Source organism: Lolium perenne, chromosome 1 (genome assembly GCF_019359855.2).
Source record: "Lolium perenne isolate Kyuss_39 chromosome 1, Kyuss_2.0, whole genome shotgun sequence".
Lineage (NCBI taxonomy): Eukaryota > Viridiplantae > Streptophyta > Magnoliopsida > Poales > Poaceae > Lolium > Lolium perenne.
This window is the reverse complement of record NC_067244.2, coordinates 93042778-93055539: the sequence shown is the minus strand read 5'-3', so window position 1 is coordinate 93055539 and position 12762 is coordinate 93042778. Positions and strand designations below refer to the sequence as shown.

General features: G+C 43.2%; 2 long non-coding RNA genes across 2 annotated transcripts; one reads left to right on the top strand and one right to left on the bottom strand.

The window, feature by feature from the left end:
- Nucleotides 1-328: 328 nt before the first annotated feature.
- LOC127305488 (uncharacterized) lies at nt 329-1574 on the top strand. The gene is made up of 2 exons (XR_007853975.2): nt 329-1086; nt 1230-1574. It is a non-coding gene; the product is annotated as an uncharacterized lncRNA (long non-coding RNA).
- A 1861-nt stretch (nt 1575-3435) lies between these two features.
- On the bottom strand, nt 3436-8118 carry LOC127305475 (uncharacterized). The gene is made up of 3 exons (XR_011756301.1): nt 7298-8118; nt 5386-5494; nt 3436-4524 (listed from the first exon to the last, which is right to left on the bottom strand). It is a non-coding gene; the product is annotated as an uncharacterized lncRNA (long non-coding RNA).
- Between the last annotated feature and the right edge of the window lie 4644 nt (nt 8119-12762).

Here is a 12762-nt window from a genome sequence, read left to right as displayed (position 1 = left end):
GGGCCCGATCTGTCGGTGACTCGACGCACGAACCCCACCGCCACGTCGCTCAAAATCTCCCCCACCCCTCGTATCTCTCTCGCCGCCGGCACCACCCCGCCGGCTTGTTGCCCAGATTGCTATGCGCCAGGAGATTCGAGACTCTACAATGCACCAGCTGCTGCAAGATGATCTGGTGGAGCACATATGGAGGCTCCGAGGCAACGCCAACGCCGACGTCAACTAGTCTGTCTTAATTTGTTTGAAAAATTGTGAAATTTGTGTGCTTCATTTGTTTCAGCACTTGTTAAACATTGTACTGTTATCGCCGAATTTGTTTCAGCAATTTTCGTCCTCTTGTTTGCCGAACTTGTTAAATTTTATGTTGAATTTGTTTGAAATATGTCAAATGGTCGAGGTTGGGGGTTTCCTGCCGGGGGGACGGCTGGAACTTCGGCGCTCCCCACGCCAAATCTTCATCCAATCCGGACGAAAATTTCGCCGGATTTGGGCGTGGGGAGCGCCAACGAGTGGGGATGCTCTAAGGTCCTCCTGGAAACATCGAGTGCTCTCCTTTTCTCTCACCCTCTACTAGCTGTCACCATCCCCGTTTGGGCGTGGAGAGCGCTCTGCTCTGTCTAGCGTCAAGAGGCAGTGCAGGCCGACCTGCTTGGGCGGCGGGGAACGGCGGCCGGCGTTGAGGTCAACCGGAGCTTGGCCGGGGAAAGCTGCTGGCAGGGTGCAGCCGGCGTGGTCGCCGACGTCCGCGTCTAGCGGCGGCCGCCGACGAAGTCAAGCGGCAGCCGCCGAGAAAGTCAGGCGGCCGCGCGGCGCCGCTGCAGATTATTCCTCTTTGCCCCTTCCTCTTGGACCTTGCTGCTATTCCTTCTTGGCGGCCGCGCCGTCCGGCGTTGAGGAGCTCTCATAATCGTAAGCGAGGAGGACGACCTGAGGAGCCGTGTCTTCTGGCTGCGGCGAGCCGGCCACTGAAGCGCAGCGCGATGGAGGCGCTCCAGAAGTGTACTGGTGGGAGCCGCCCTTGCGCCAGAGCTCCACCGCATTGCCCGAGATCTCAGCCGCGGCCGTTGATACAAGCACGCCTTTGAGGTATGTTTGTGTTTGGCTGACTCAGTTTTGGTTTGTTTTGTTCCTGTGTCAAATGAGAACTCCAACTTTGTTAGTCTGAAATCGCCTAATGCAGAATTTCATGGAAAGGACCAAAAACTGAATTCAGTCGTTCTTTCCTGTAGGAATCTGTGCAGTCACCAGAAAGATGTGGCCAGAAGACTCGTGGAGCATGTTTTCGACTTGCGAAGAGAATGACTGAACGTTTCTAGGTGCACGTTAGGCACAGTTTCAGTCTTCCAAATAAATTTCATCTATTGCACAGAGAATGGCTGAACGTTTTTTTCCTTCTCCAGCTGTGATTCACTCTTCTTTTTTTTTTTGTTTGAGGTTTCTGAAATTTCTCAGAGTGACCATCTTTCCTGACCCTTATAACTCGTGGCATTTGTTTGCTGTGCGGTAGCTTCTGCTATAGTTCATCTGAACTCGGTTAATTGAAAGGATGATTGAATGCAGATTGAGGTGTGCTATTTGTTTTCTATCTGCTGATGAAGTATTATTGTGATATATGTATATGCCTCCAGGCTGAACAGTTTAGATGCTCTGCTGCCTCCTTTTAAGTCTTATGCTCTGCTTTCTACTATGATGGAGTTTTAATCAGCAAAAAATAGATAATCATCCCACTTCCTATGCTTGGCATCAAATACAAAATTGTTGTATTGGCTCTTCTACCGAACGTTGTTGTTTACTTTATTTATGTTGCCTAGCTATTTCTTCAAGGAATGTTGGCCAGCTATTTATTCAAGGAAGAACCAACAAAGCCTGGGGCATGATATATTGGCATCTTATAAAAGTTGGAATACATTGCACCCGATAATGAGTGACTAATCCACACTACTTCCATACAACAACGGTAAGACATAGTTCTTCCAGATCATTTATTCTCTTATTTCTTTTGGCTTTGATATATAACGAGAGGAATATTTCATCTTTTGTCTCTCAATTGCAGCAGACACTTCAAATAAAATTGGTGATCTACATACATAGTCAAAAATTCCCGAAAGCTAGCATTGTCAATTGCCTTCCCTTTCCAGAAATTAGCTGGGCCAAATATTTCCTTTAACAAAAACATATATTAATCTTAATAATGGTTGTTTAGTAATTTAACTATGGTGGTAATTATATTAATGTGTTCTGTTTCCCCAGTAGGAAACTTAGTAATCAGTCACAGATTATAGATAATCATGACTGTGAATGCTCCAGATTGTACATCTTTCAGGACTTGGCCTTTTCTTTCGCTTTCCTCTATGGGAGCTAAAACACATCATAATGAAGTACTTTATGCACATTTCCTAGAGTTTTTTTAATGACTCTCGGAGGTAATAAGTTCGTACATTCACCTTCCTACATTCTGTGAACAAATGAACTAATTAGTAATTTGATATAGGTAATTATTTATTTGAGCATGTAGTTCAAAGAAATTGATTATTTTTGTCTGACAAGTAGTAAATGAATGTATGGTAATTATTGTCCAAAAACTATATGCCCATATAGAAGTATTATTCTGAAATAAATCATAACTATACACAACGCCGGTCTTTTAGCATCCACTTCAAAGGTTAGTAATATTTCACTGGTAATAAGTTAATAAAAGGTTGCATGCATCAATTGATGCATAGGCCGGGGTTATCATCCCCTATTTTGAAAAAAATTAAAATGGCAACCAAATGTTTTAGCTGTTTATGGGTAGACTTAAAATAATAGAGGTGCTGCAGCACATGGATGTCTAGCTCTGCAGAATTGACTGTTTACTCAAAGGAACTCAACCATGTCTCTACAGATGCAGGATAATCCTTGAGTTGATCCATAAGGTCGGCTTATAGGCCTGGATAGAAGGATTTAGGTAGTTCTTTATCTTTATTTGTTTTTGCTTCTTTACATACTCTCTTTTATTAATACTAGATGAACAGGCGAGCTTCGCCTCGCTGCCTGCATGCCATTGTCACACAACGTTAACCCTAGGCATCACCGGTTTAGCTGGGGAGGGACGGGTTACCGAAACCAGCATTAAATTACCGGTTTCATATGGCTTTGTTTGGATGGGTTATGCGGTTTCGATGGGTTAATTAGCAACACATAGCAAGCCACCACACATGTGTAATACTGATCAACGAATAATGAACGAATGGTGGATTGGTAACTAAATTAGCCTGGATCAATTATGCATAACTTGAGGAGATGACCTCGCACAGCTGGAGAAAAAGCAACCTGGAGCGCATTCCCGATGGATATGTTTCTGCATGCAAGACCCTTGGAACGTGTTTGACGGTTTCAAACCTACGGCAACCATGGCCCACTAAAACCGGCCACACATTTTTTTTTGTTGAGAAAACGCAATGACATTGAGTTTCATTTCATTGCAAAGAAGGATGGTGTTACAAGATCACAACTCACAAGGGAGGTGTGTTACAGGGCAAGGTATGACATAAGTTCAGTGGACATCCCAATCTACTGGCAGCACGGCACGCAGACCTAACGCCCCCGCCCTAGCCCAGATGGTAGCTTCTGCCCGGATCTTATCGCATGTGCCAGAGACCGAGGGCCGCTCGCCCTCGAAGACACAAGCGTTGCGTTGTTTCACCGTAGATACACGATGTGGCCATTGCAGCACACTCGTGCTTTTCATTGAAAAGAAGTACACTCGTGAATGTTTTGATTTATTACCTAGTTGGGAGTAACACGCCTGTGTTTTTAGTGTCACTGTCCATGGCTTCTGCTCCAGCCCTTTGCCAGCAGCCGAGTGTTCTCTATCGCCTCATGCTTTCTCACCAACTGCGATCTACATAGCTGACCGGAGGACAAAATACAATTTCCCAACTGTTATAGTTAGTTATAGTCAATGAGCAATCAGGTGCAGATAACTTAAACAACCAGCTTAATTAACACCAGTCCTATGCATATATAAAAGATATGAGACTGAGATCACAACAAAGAAGCATCCAACCATAGTTAAGATAAATATGCAGCACACTTGACAATCATAGAGAAGAGATCTACATTTTGCTGGTTGCTGATGAAATTGTAGCAGTTATTTTGCACAAATAGTAGTGAACCTGACTTGTCGAGTGAGGGAAGGAAACAACATGGGCGAATAATTGAACAAGCTGAAATCCAAATAGGACGGGTGTACCAAAATGATAAAAATAGTATTCATGCATGAACATGGCTCATGCAGCAAAACATGTTTCAGGAGTGAGCTGGCGAAGAGCAGCCTACAAGACACCGTCCACCGAACCTAGTTCCAGTGCCTGTGGCCAGCTCAGAGAGGCTCAGTGCCGATGGAGTCCAAGTGCTGCAAGAGGAAGGGAGCACGGAGCGCCGGTGACAGTGGTCTTGATCGTTTGGAATTTTGGGATGTGACTTTGATGGTATAAGCTTTGAATCTGTGATAGTGTAACCTGCTGCAGCTCAACATTCTCGCTGGACCATGCATCGAACATAAGCCGTGCAGTTCATTGCAACAATATTTACAAATTATTTTAACTAAAAATTCAAGCACTATATTTTCTCAGAATAGTATACTATCTACACAATAAGGGCTTGTGCATCAATTATTATAAGCAGGTGCAATGAATTACTTATATGAGCTAACAGGTTTAGGACAAACGCTAATAACCCTCGGAGAATATTCCAGCATATTTCTGAAATTAGGCGTATCTCATGCAAGTTTTTCCATCAAGTTTTTTCCATTAAGCAATTCGTCCCAACATCGAACAGTATACTGCTAGCTTGAAACTGCAGTGCGGTAGATGCATAGTCTTGTACTATCTTACATACCAATTCGAACTTGTAACTGAAGTTAATAACAGAGTCACACAAAAACAAAAGCGGAGCAACTCTATAATAATGCCCATATGAAGAATTTGGCATTTTTGTTAGGAAACCACTTTAACATTTGTGTTAAGATAGCAGTCTACAAACATCTTAGGAAGCTTGTCGTAAGATCACAATCTAAATTAGTACCAGAAGCCAGAAAAAAGAAGGAATTGTGCCGATATGAACAGTTTGGCATTTATGTTAACAAAACATTTGTAATGCATGCTAGCTAAATAATTATGTGATGAGTAGATATTTAGGATGCTTACTGTAAGGACACAATTCTGAAAAGAGGACTACACTATAATACGTCCCTCTATATTCCAGATGATATAGACAAGTTTGAACATATATTCTAGTTCAGTATATATTGACTTTGTTTCGGTGCATGCACTCGTGAGTTTGAAGATCAAGAAACAGAATCAGGAAAACAGAGAAGCGTGCAACTCATGTAACAATATAAACCTGAAGGCCCGGAAGAAATTTGACATTTTTCTCCCCCGATTATCTGGAGAATCTGGCGCCAGCATCTTGTTGAAATGCGTAGCAAAGATGCTTCCTTTCCGCGAGCAACCTAAAAGCAGAACAAACAAGAGAACCTTGAAATTGTACATTGTCAAAATTACAAGGAAGAACAAAAAGCACTTAAGAGTTGTGAAGGCGAATTCTTTACATACAAATGCACTCTCTAACTCTAAACAATTAATCTAGCAATTTAATCGTCCTATCAGCCAGCTTCATACATGTGACCTGACCTGTAGAAGACTGTTGTTCGACGGAATGCACTGGTTCTTTGAAAATATGCACAGTGATGATGGACGGAACATTAGCACATGTTTGTGACCATACGCAATGTTCTCTCCCGACGTTGCAAGTTAGCACTCCCAATAATTCATTTTATTATGCAAAAAGCATCATTTTTTTAATATGTCAAAAACACTAACAAATCATATTACAGTGTTGAAAACAACATAGCTTCGCCAGATGTTTCCTATAGTCATGCTACCAATGAAATACTTCTAATCATGTAGGGAAGAAAAGGACGCAATCCTAAAACATAATTATTTGGAAGTGAGTTCTTGTTATGCTCAATAGAAAGGACCAACTTTAGTACTTTGCATATTCGCAAAAAAAAAAAAAACTTTAGTACTTTGCATAACACTTCATGTCATCAAATATTATAATGTGTAAGAACATCGGATGCAACTTTGGCCAATGATGCACTCAGTTGACACTATATTGCGTCCCCTCACCATCTCAAGAGGTTTTCATGTTTAACAAATGCACTAAAACATATATCTTGAAGAAACTTCCTTTGTAAGGCCGCACACTCCCTTCAGGTATTTATCTGAATGCCATAAACAATTAAATAGAATACCAGTACCTCCTATATCAGCTGGACATGAAAATAGTTCTAAGTTCAAGCATAAAACATTAGAATTTGGTTCCTAACCCCTATATCAGTAAGTGGTGGGAAGTCCTAGCAGTTCAAACTATCAGTGCAGTGGTACATAATTGAATAATTCTTTCCCTTTCCTCAAAACATTTAGTGCGGTGGACATAATTGAATCATGCCCTCCATTAATTTGGAGCATGTGCACCTTGCAGGAAAAAAGGCATTCATCTCAGAAACCCAAGAGAATCATGAGTTTACCAGTAATGAACTTCCTATACCTGGAACATCTTTATATTTTCAAACATTGTAATTTTCCTCTGTGTCAATAATGAAAATTGTTCTCATTCCCCATAAAATTTGCTCACCTTGGCTTGTACGGCCTTCTTCTGAACTACCAAACTAAACAATAGTAGGTAGATAGCAAATTCTCCGGCAACCAGTGCAATAGAAGTGTAAAGCATGCTTACAACATTAGCTTTCGAGAGATTTCACTAAGAAAATCGTATTTCTTGTTAAATTTGGTCACAGTACCATGATATGTGTTAAGCTTCATGCACTAGCCACTTGAACCAAAAGTCCGAACTGATGGAAAGGGTTAGGCAATCTACATATACACTTCACAACACCCACACTCGCGTGTGACGGGAGAAGAGAAAGTCAACACGTGAAAGAAGAAGAGCACACCGAAACAGGGCATCCGCGGTGGCTAAAGAGGTGGGCAACAGCAATTTTTTACGCTTAGTTGCGAAAACCAGGATTTGAACTCGAGACCTGAGGCTCTGATACCATGTTAAGCTTCATGCACTAACCACTTGAACCAAAAGTCCGAACTGATGGAAAGGGTTATGCAATCCACATATACACTTTACAACAATATGTACTTAAGCAGAAATAAAACTAAGAACAAAGGAAATGAAACACAGAGATAACTATAAAGACTAGACCTATGTGCAAGAAAGTAGTCCCAATGGCAAGAAAAACCTGAATGCAGTCAAGAACTCCAATTTGGGGGTAACCCATCACCACACAATCCATTATTGACGCTGTCAAGCATGCACCCAATCCAAGCAATTCCAGTGCCCGTGCCATTTCTGAAACATACTGCCCAGCTGCTTCGGCAAAGCATGTTACCTGCCATCCAATGATCACAGGAAAAAAACTTTCAGGTATCTTAGGAAAGTGGAAATCAACAGCAAATAGTTCAGGCATATCAGACATTCAGGAAGCTGCGTACGGGCCAACCATATTCAACAGATAATATGAAATACTATGAAGAACACATGCGACTTATTTTTTTTTATTCCAAAACACACGGGTAGTATTAGGAGGGGGATGGGCGGCCGGAGTGGCGGGGTATGGAAAGGGCCGGGTCGAACGGCGAAGGCGGGGCCATGGGCGTGAGATAAGGGGACAGAACCCAACGCGGCGGCGCAAGGTTGGGGACGCCGCGAGGCTGCAGCGTGTCACCGGAAGTGGTATCAAGCCGCGTCGAGCCTGTAGGTCGGAGCAGCGGCATGGCGTCTGCAAGGGGGAGCAGCGCCGTGGCGAAATCAGGGAGAGAAGCAGCGCGGAGCAGCAGCACGTCGTCTATGCCGCGCCAAAATCAGTTGCTCTGCGGGGATCTCACCATGCCTCTCCTCCCCACCCATCAGTCGCGCGCGGCAGCCGTCGCTGATGAAGAAAGGGATGTTGGCTCCTGTCCAGAGGAGAGACGGGACAGGGAGAGAGAGGGGAGAGGACGCCTAGCCTTGCCCCATTGTTTCCCGTCACCGACGCCGCCGGATATGCTCCGCCGACGCAACAGTAGGCACCGTCCAAGCCAGGGTCGCAGGCCATCTACGCAAGGCCACATGACGCGTGGAGCGGTCGGCACCGGCCAAGGCACAATAGCGGGCCAGGCACGCAGGCCCACAAGCCAGATGTAAGCACCGTGCCACCGTCAAAGCGCTGAGAGCGCACCATTCGCAACAGGATTAAATAACTTAAATAATATATATATATATATACTAGTTGAATGCCTGGGCGTTGCTACGGAATAAAAAAAAATATGGATACAATAATCAAACATTTGTTTTTACTTCAAAACCATTTGTCAAACATGATGGTACAAGGTTTTTCTTAATATGGCGAAAAGTACATATTATCTCTTTCGTTCTTTTGTCCTTAGCGGTTGTCGTATGTTCTTAACCATTCTATCACACTGCAAGAAGTTGTAGTGGTTTATTTTTACCACATCTCTCCTTGTTAAAACATTAAGAGACCTATAAATGATCCTCACGGACCACCATGAGAGGTGATGGAAGGAAACAACTCTCACCTACGAGAGGATGATGATGTTTGAGTTTCTTGTTTTCAAATAATAAAAGATGCGGATAATGCAGTGATAATAATGAAAGATAGCAACAGAGATAACACATTTTTGGCCCCAAGAAACCTAGAAATTTTTTGGTGCAAAGCAAAGAAAACTAAACTGAAAGAAAGACCCGACTAAACTAAAATGTCCCATTCGTCAAACTTTTACAATTTCATTATGCTATATTGGATATCAAGACATGGAGCTCGCCAAGGTTGTCATTTTACTCAGTGTTTGTGCCGTGCTATCATCTTAATTATCCATGTACATGTCTGGTTCCTTAGCATCCTTTCATATATGCTATAGAATATACCCCCCCTAAAAGGAGAAGATGCAAACATTAATAAAAAAATCTATAAAGTTTAATCACAACAAATATTATTTTCGTTCATGATATTTCAAGGTTTCTTATATTGCATACCAAGTAGTTGATAGAAAGAAGACGTCAAATGATCAATACAAGCATATTGCTAAACATCTACGGTAGAAAAATAGTCTCACGGGAGAAAACATTTACAACTTTAATAAGAAAACTCATGTACACTACATGTATATCAATGGAGTAATGAAGCTTCTAAATCAAGCTAAAGTTTCGAAATCTAAGAGCAATTAGTACAGATGATGGACCCACTAACCGTAGTTCAGCAAAAAATAATACTGGTCATCCTTCTCTATGCAAGAGTCCTCGGTGGTACTCTTAAGTATTATCTCTACACTCTACTCAAGTACCATCTGACAAAACATTTCTCAAGTCGAAAGGATTTCAAACTGAATTACATTCTTCCTCTACATAATGTTCGGTTGGGCTTAGCTATAAAAACACTTCTAATGATCAATATGAGCATATTGTCCTAGCTGCTAAAAACTACAGCAGAAAAATAGTCTTAGCCGATAAATTTATTACGGCAATGACAAGTCTCCATGAATTGGCTCCAAGAATCTGTAATACTGAAAAGATAGCTTACAATAAGACATTGCTCCTGGCAAGCACGATGTATAACGTCCAGAACTACTACATATAACGTGGGCAAAGATTGTATCGGATCTTAGCTAGTTCCTGCAGGAAGCACAACTAACCGTTCAGAGCAACCCGAAAAAATAAGTGACTAAATAAGCTGAGAGTTACCTTGGCTCTGGCGATCACGAGGACGCCATGGCCCTGTTGCCACTTCGAGAGCTTGCCTGTCGCCTCCATGGAGTCGCCGGCGAACGCATCACCGTCAGTAATCGAGAGGGGATGAGGATCGGAGAGGTGCCTTGATTGAGCTAGAGGATGGATGACTTAGAGGCCAAGAGGCCGAGTTTACAAAGGAAGTCGAGATCATGCCTACCTCCTCCTCATCCTTCCCCTCTGCCGCCGCGGTAGCCGGTTTGCTCGGGATGTCCCCGCCACTGCCATTCATTCAGCGGCGGAATGGCCACGTGAAAGAGGAGAAGACCTTCAGTTGTCTCCACTGTCGTGTACTTCAAATCTAAAACTGGTCTGGCAACCGGTGTAGCACCTAAAAGGAGAGGGCATGACGCACGACTTCTACCACCGTCTTCTCCGACCTTCACCAGATGCTTGAAACAGTGGAAGCGGCAACCTTCATGGCCGACCACTTAGTGCTTGATAGACGTAGGACCGTCGGTCTCCCCACCACGGCAATCGGCTCCATTGATTCCTCCGACGCTGCCTAGCAGGTGCATCCGTGCTCCACCAAGACCTGCTAGCACGCTCCTAGTCGCCAATCATGTCGGAACGCTGTGATCATCGCAACCTTCTACCGACGTCCCCATCCGATGATGGGCATGCTCTCGTCCACGTGAGGGCGACGATGACGACACGCTAACCCGAACTCTAATCTTTGTCACACCACACGTTTCTCGATAAATAGAGGATGGCGTGCAAGAGGAAATCGGATTCAGCTGGAGTATATAGGGAAGGTAATTATGTGGATGAGACATGCACCGTAATTGTTTCTTGGAAAATAATCCGGTGAATGGAAAGTCTTGATGCTTTCCATGCTTTTTAGAATTCACGTGATTGCGTGGATCCCTGATTGATGGTAACATATTTGATGCGGGGATCCGCTGCTATACTTCCTTTGACGCGCATGTGATTAGACGTTGTTAACTCTCCAAGTGTGGCGCGTTTGTTAGGGTGATCCACGGTTATAATTGCTCCAATGTTTAATGTCAAAGTGCACACCATCACCAACTGCAATATAATAGTAAAGATTATGTATGGTGCCCGGGCACCATGGAGCACCAGTTAATTTACCTATATATATATATATATATATATATATATATATATATATATATATATATATATATATATATATATATATATATATAGGTCGCACTATTATGAAACCGATGCATTCTATATAGGGCGTGAGCACAGTAGATTAAAAAAAGGAAAACTCTTGAAATCAGCCGACCGATGCGATGCCAAAGATCGGTCGCCGACTCGCCGTCTCGCGCAACGCTAAGAAAGGAAAGGACACAGAACCTCCCGGGGCCCACCCACATGCCATCACACGTTATCATTTCCCATCCGCAGAGGCACCGATCGATTCTATCCACTATATATATATATATATATATATATATCTATATATATATAGGTCGCACTATTATGAAACCGATGCATTCTATATAGGGCGTGAGCACAGTAGATTAAAAAAAAGGAAAACTCTTGAAATCAGCCGACCGATGCGATGCCAAAGATCGGTCGCCGACTCGCCGTCTCGCGCAACGCTAAGAAAGGAAAGGACACAGAACCTCCTGGGCCCACCCACATGCCATCACACGTTATCATTTCCCATCCGCAGAGGCACCGATCGATTCTATCCACGCCCCCACGCCGCCTAAGCCTCCGCCCACATCAAGCTCCGGCGCCGCTGCTCCGGGCCCCGCGCGCCGCCCTAAGCCTCCGCCCACATCAAGCTCCGGCGCCGCTGCTCCAGGCCCCCGCGCGCCGCCCTAAGCCTCTGCCCACATCAAGCTCCGGCGCCGCTGCTCCGGGCCCCGCGCGCCGCCCTAAGCCTCCGCCCACATCAAGCTTCGGCGCCGCTGCTCCGAGCCCCGCGCGCCGCCCTACGCCTCCGGCCGGATCGAGCTCCGGCTCCACTATCCGGGCTTCCGGCGCGCGCCATTTAGGAAAGCTACTTCTCCGAGCTCCTTGGTTGTTCCTCCGTCTCTGCATAAGGCTCCGGCCGCTCGAGCTCCTGCACCGCTGCAGCAGTCGCGGCCTCGCGGCCCACGCCCATTTTAGTACGGCTGGTTCAATTGTCGTCTCTCCCTGTTCAGCCGTGCTGGATCCCCTGACGACTGCATCAATCCACCGGTTTGCACGGCCACCTCTTCATGTTCTACCTATCTACTCATCAATCATTAACTATTGTTGTAAACAGCTAAAGAAAATTGTTAATTTCGTTGTTGAATTTTGTGGCAAACGAATTATGATCTGTTGGAAACATAGTCACAGGAAAATTATTAATGAGTAGTAAACATACAGTTTTTTGTTGGATTTATTGATGAATTCTGTGGCGGCTGAATTAGCAATCTGTTGGTGCAAAGAAATTTCCACTCAGGGAAATATTAGTGTTGTAAATGTTACCTTTTTATTGGAACTTGTTGTTGACTATTGTTGTAAATAGCTAGTATTTTTATTGGATTTGTTGTTTACTATTGTTGTAAATAGACAATTTTGCATTTGATTTTTGTCACTGATTATTGTTGTAAATAACCATAAAAAATATGTCTGAATTGTTGTTGACTATTGTTGTAAATACCTAGTATTTTTATTGGAATTGTTATTTACTATTGTTGTAAATAGACAATTTTTTTTTTGATTTTTGTCACTGATTATTGTTGTAAATAACCAAAAAAAAAATATGTCAGAATTATTGTTAACTATTGTTGTAAATAACTAATTTTTATATTGGAAATTTTGTTTACTATTGTTGTAAATATGCAAAGAAAATATGTTGGATTTGTTGTTGATTATTATTCATAACTTAGTGATTTGGTACAATGCTACATAAATGTTTTTTCTTTTTTATTGTAAAAGTATAACTTTTTTGCTCAAAATATACAATGAAGT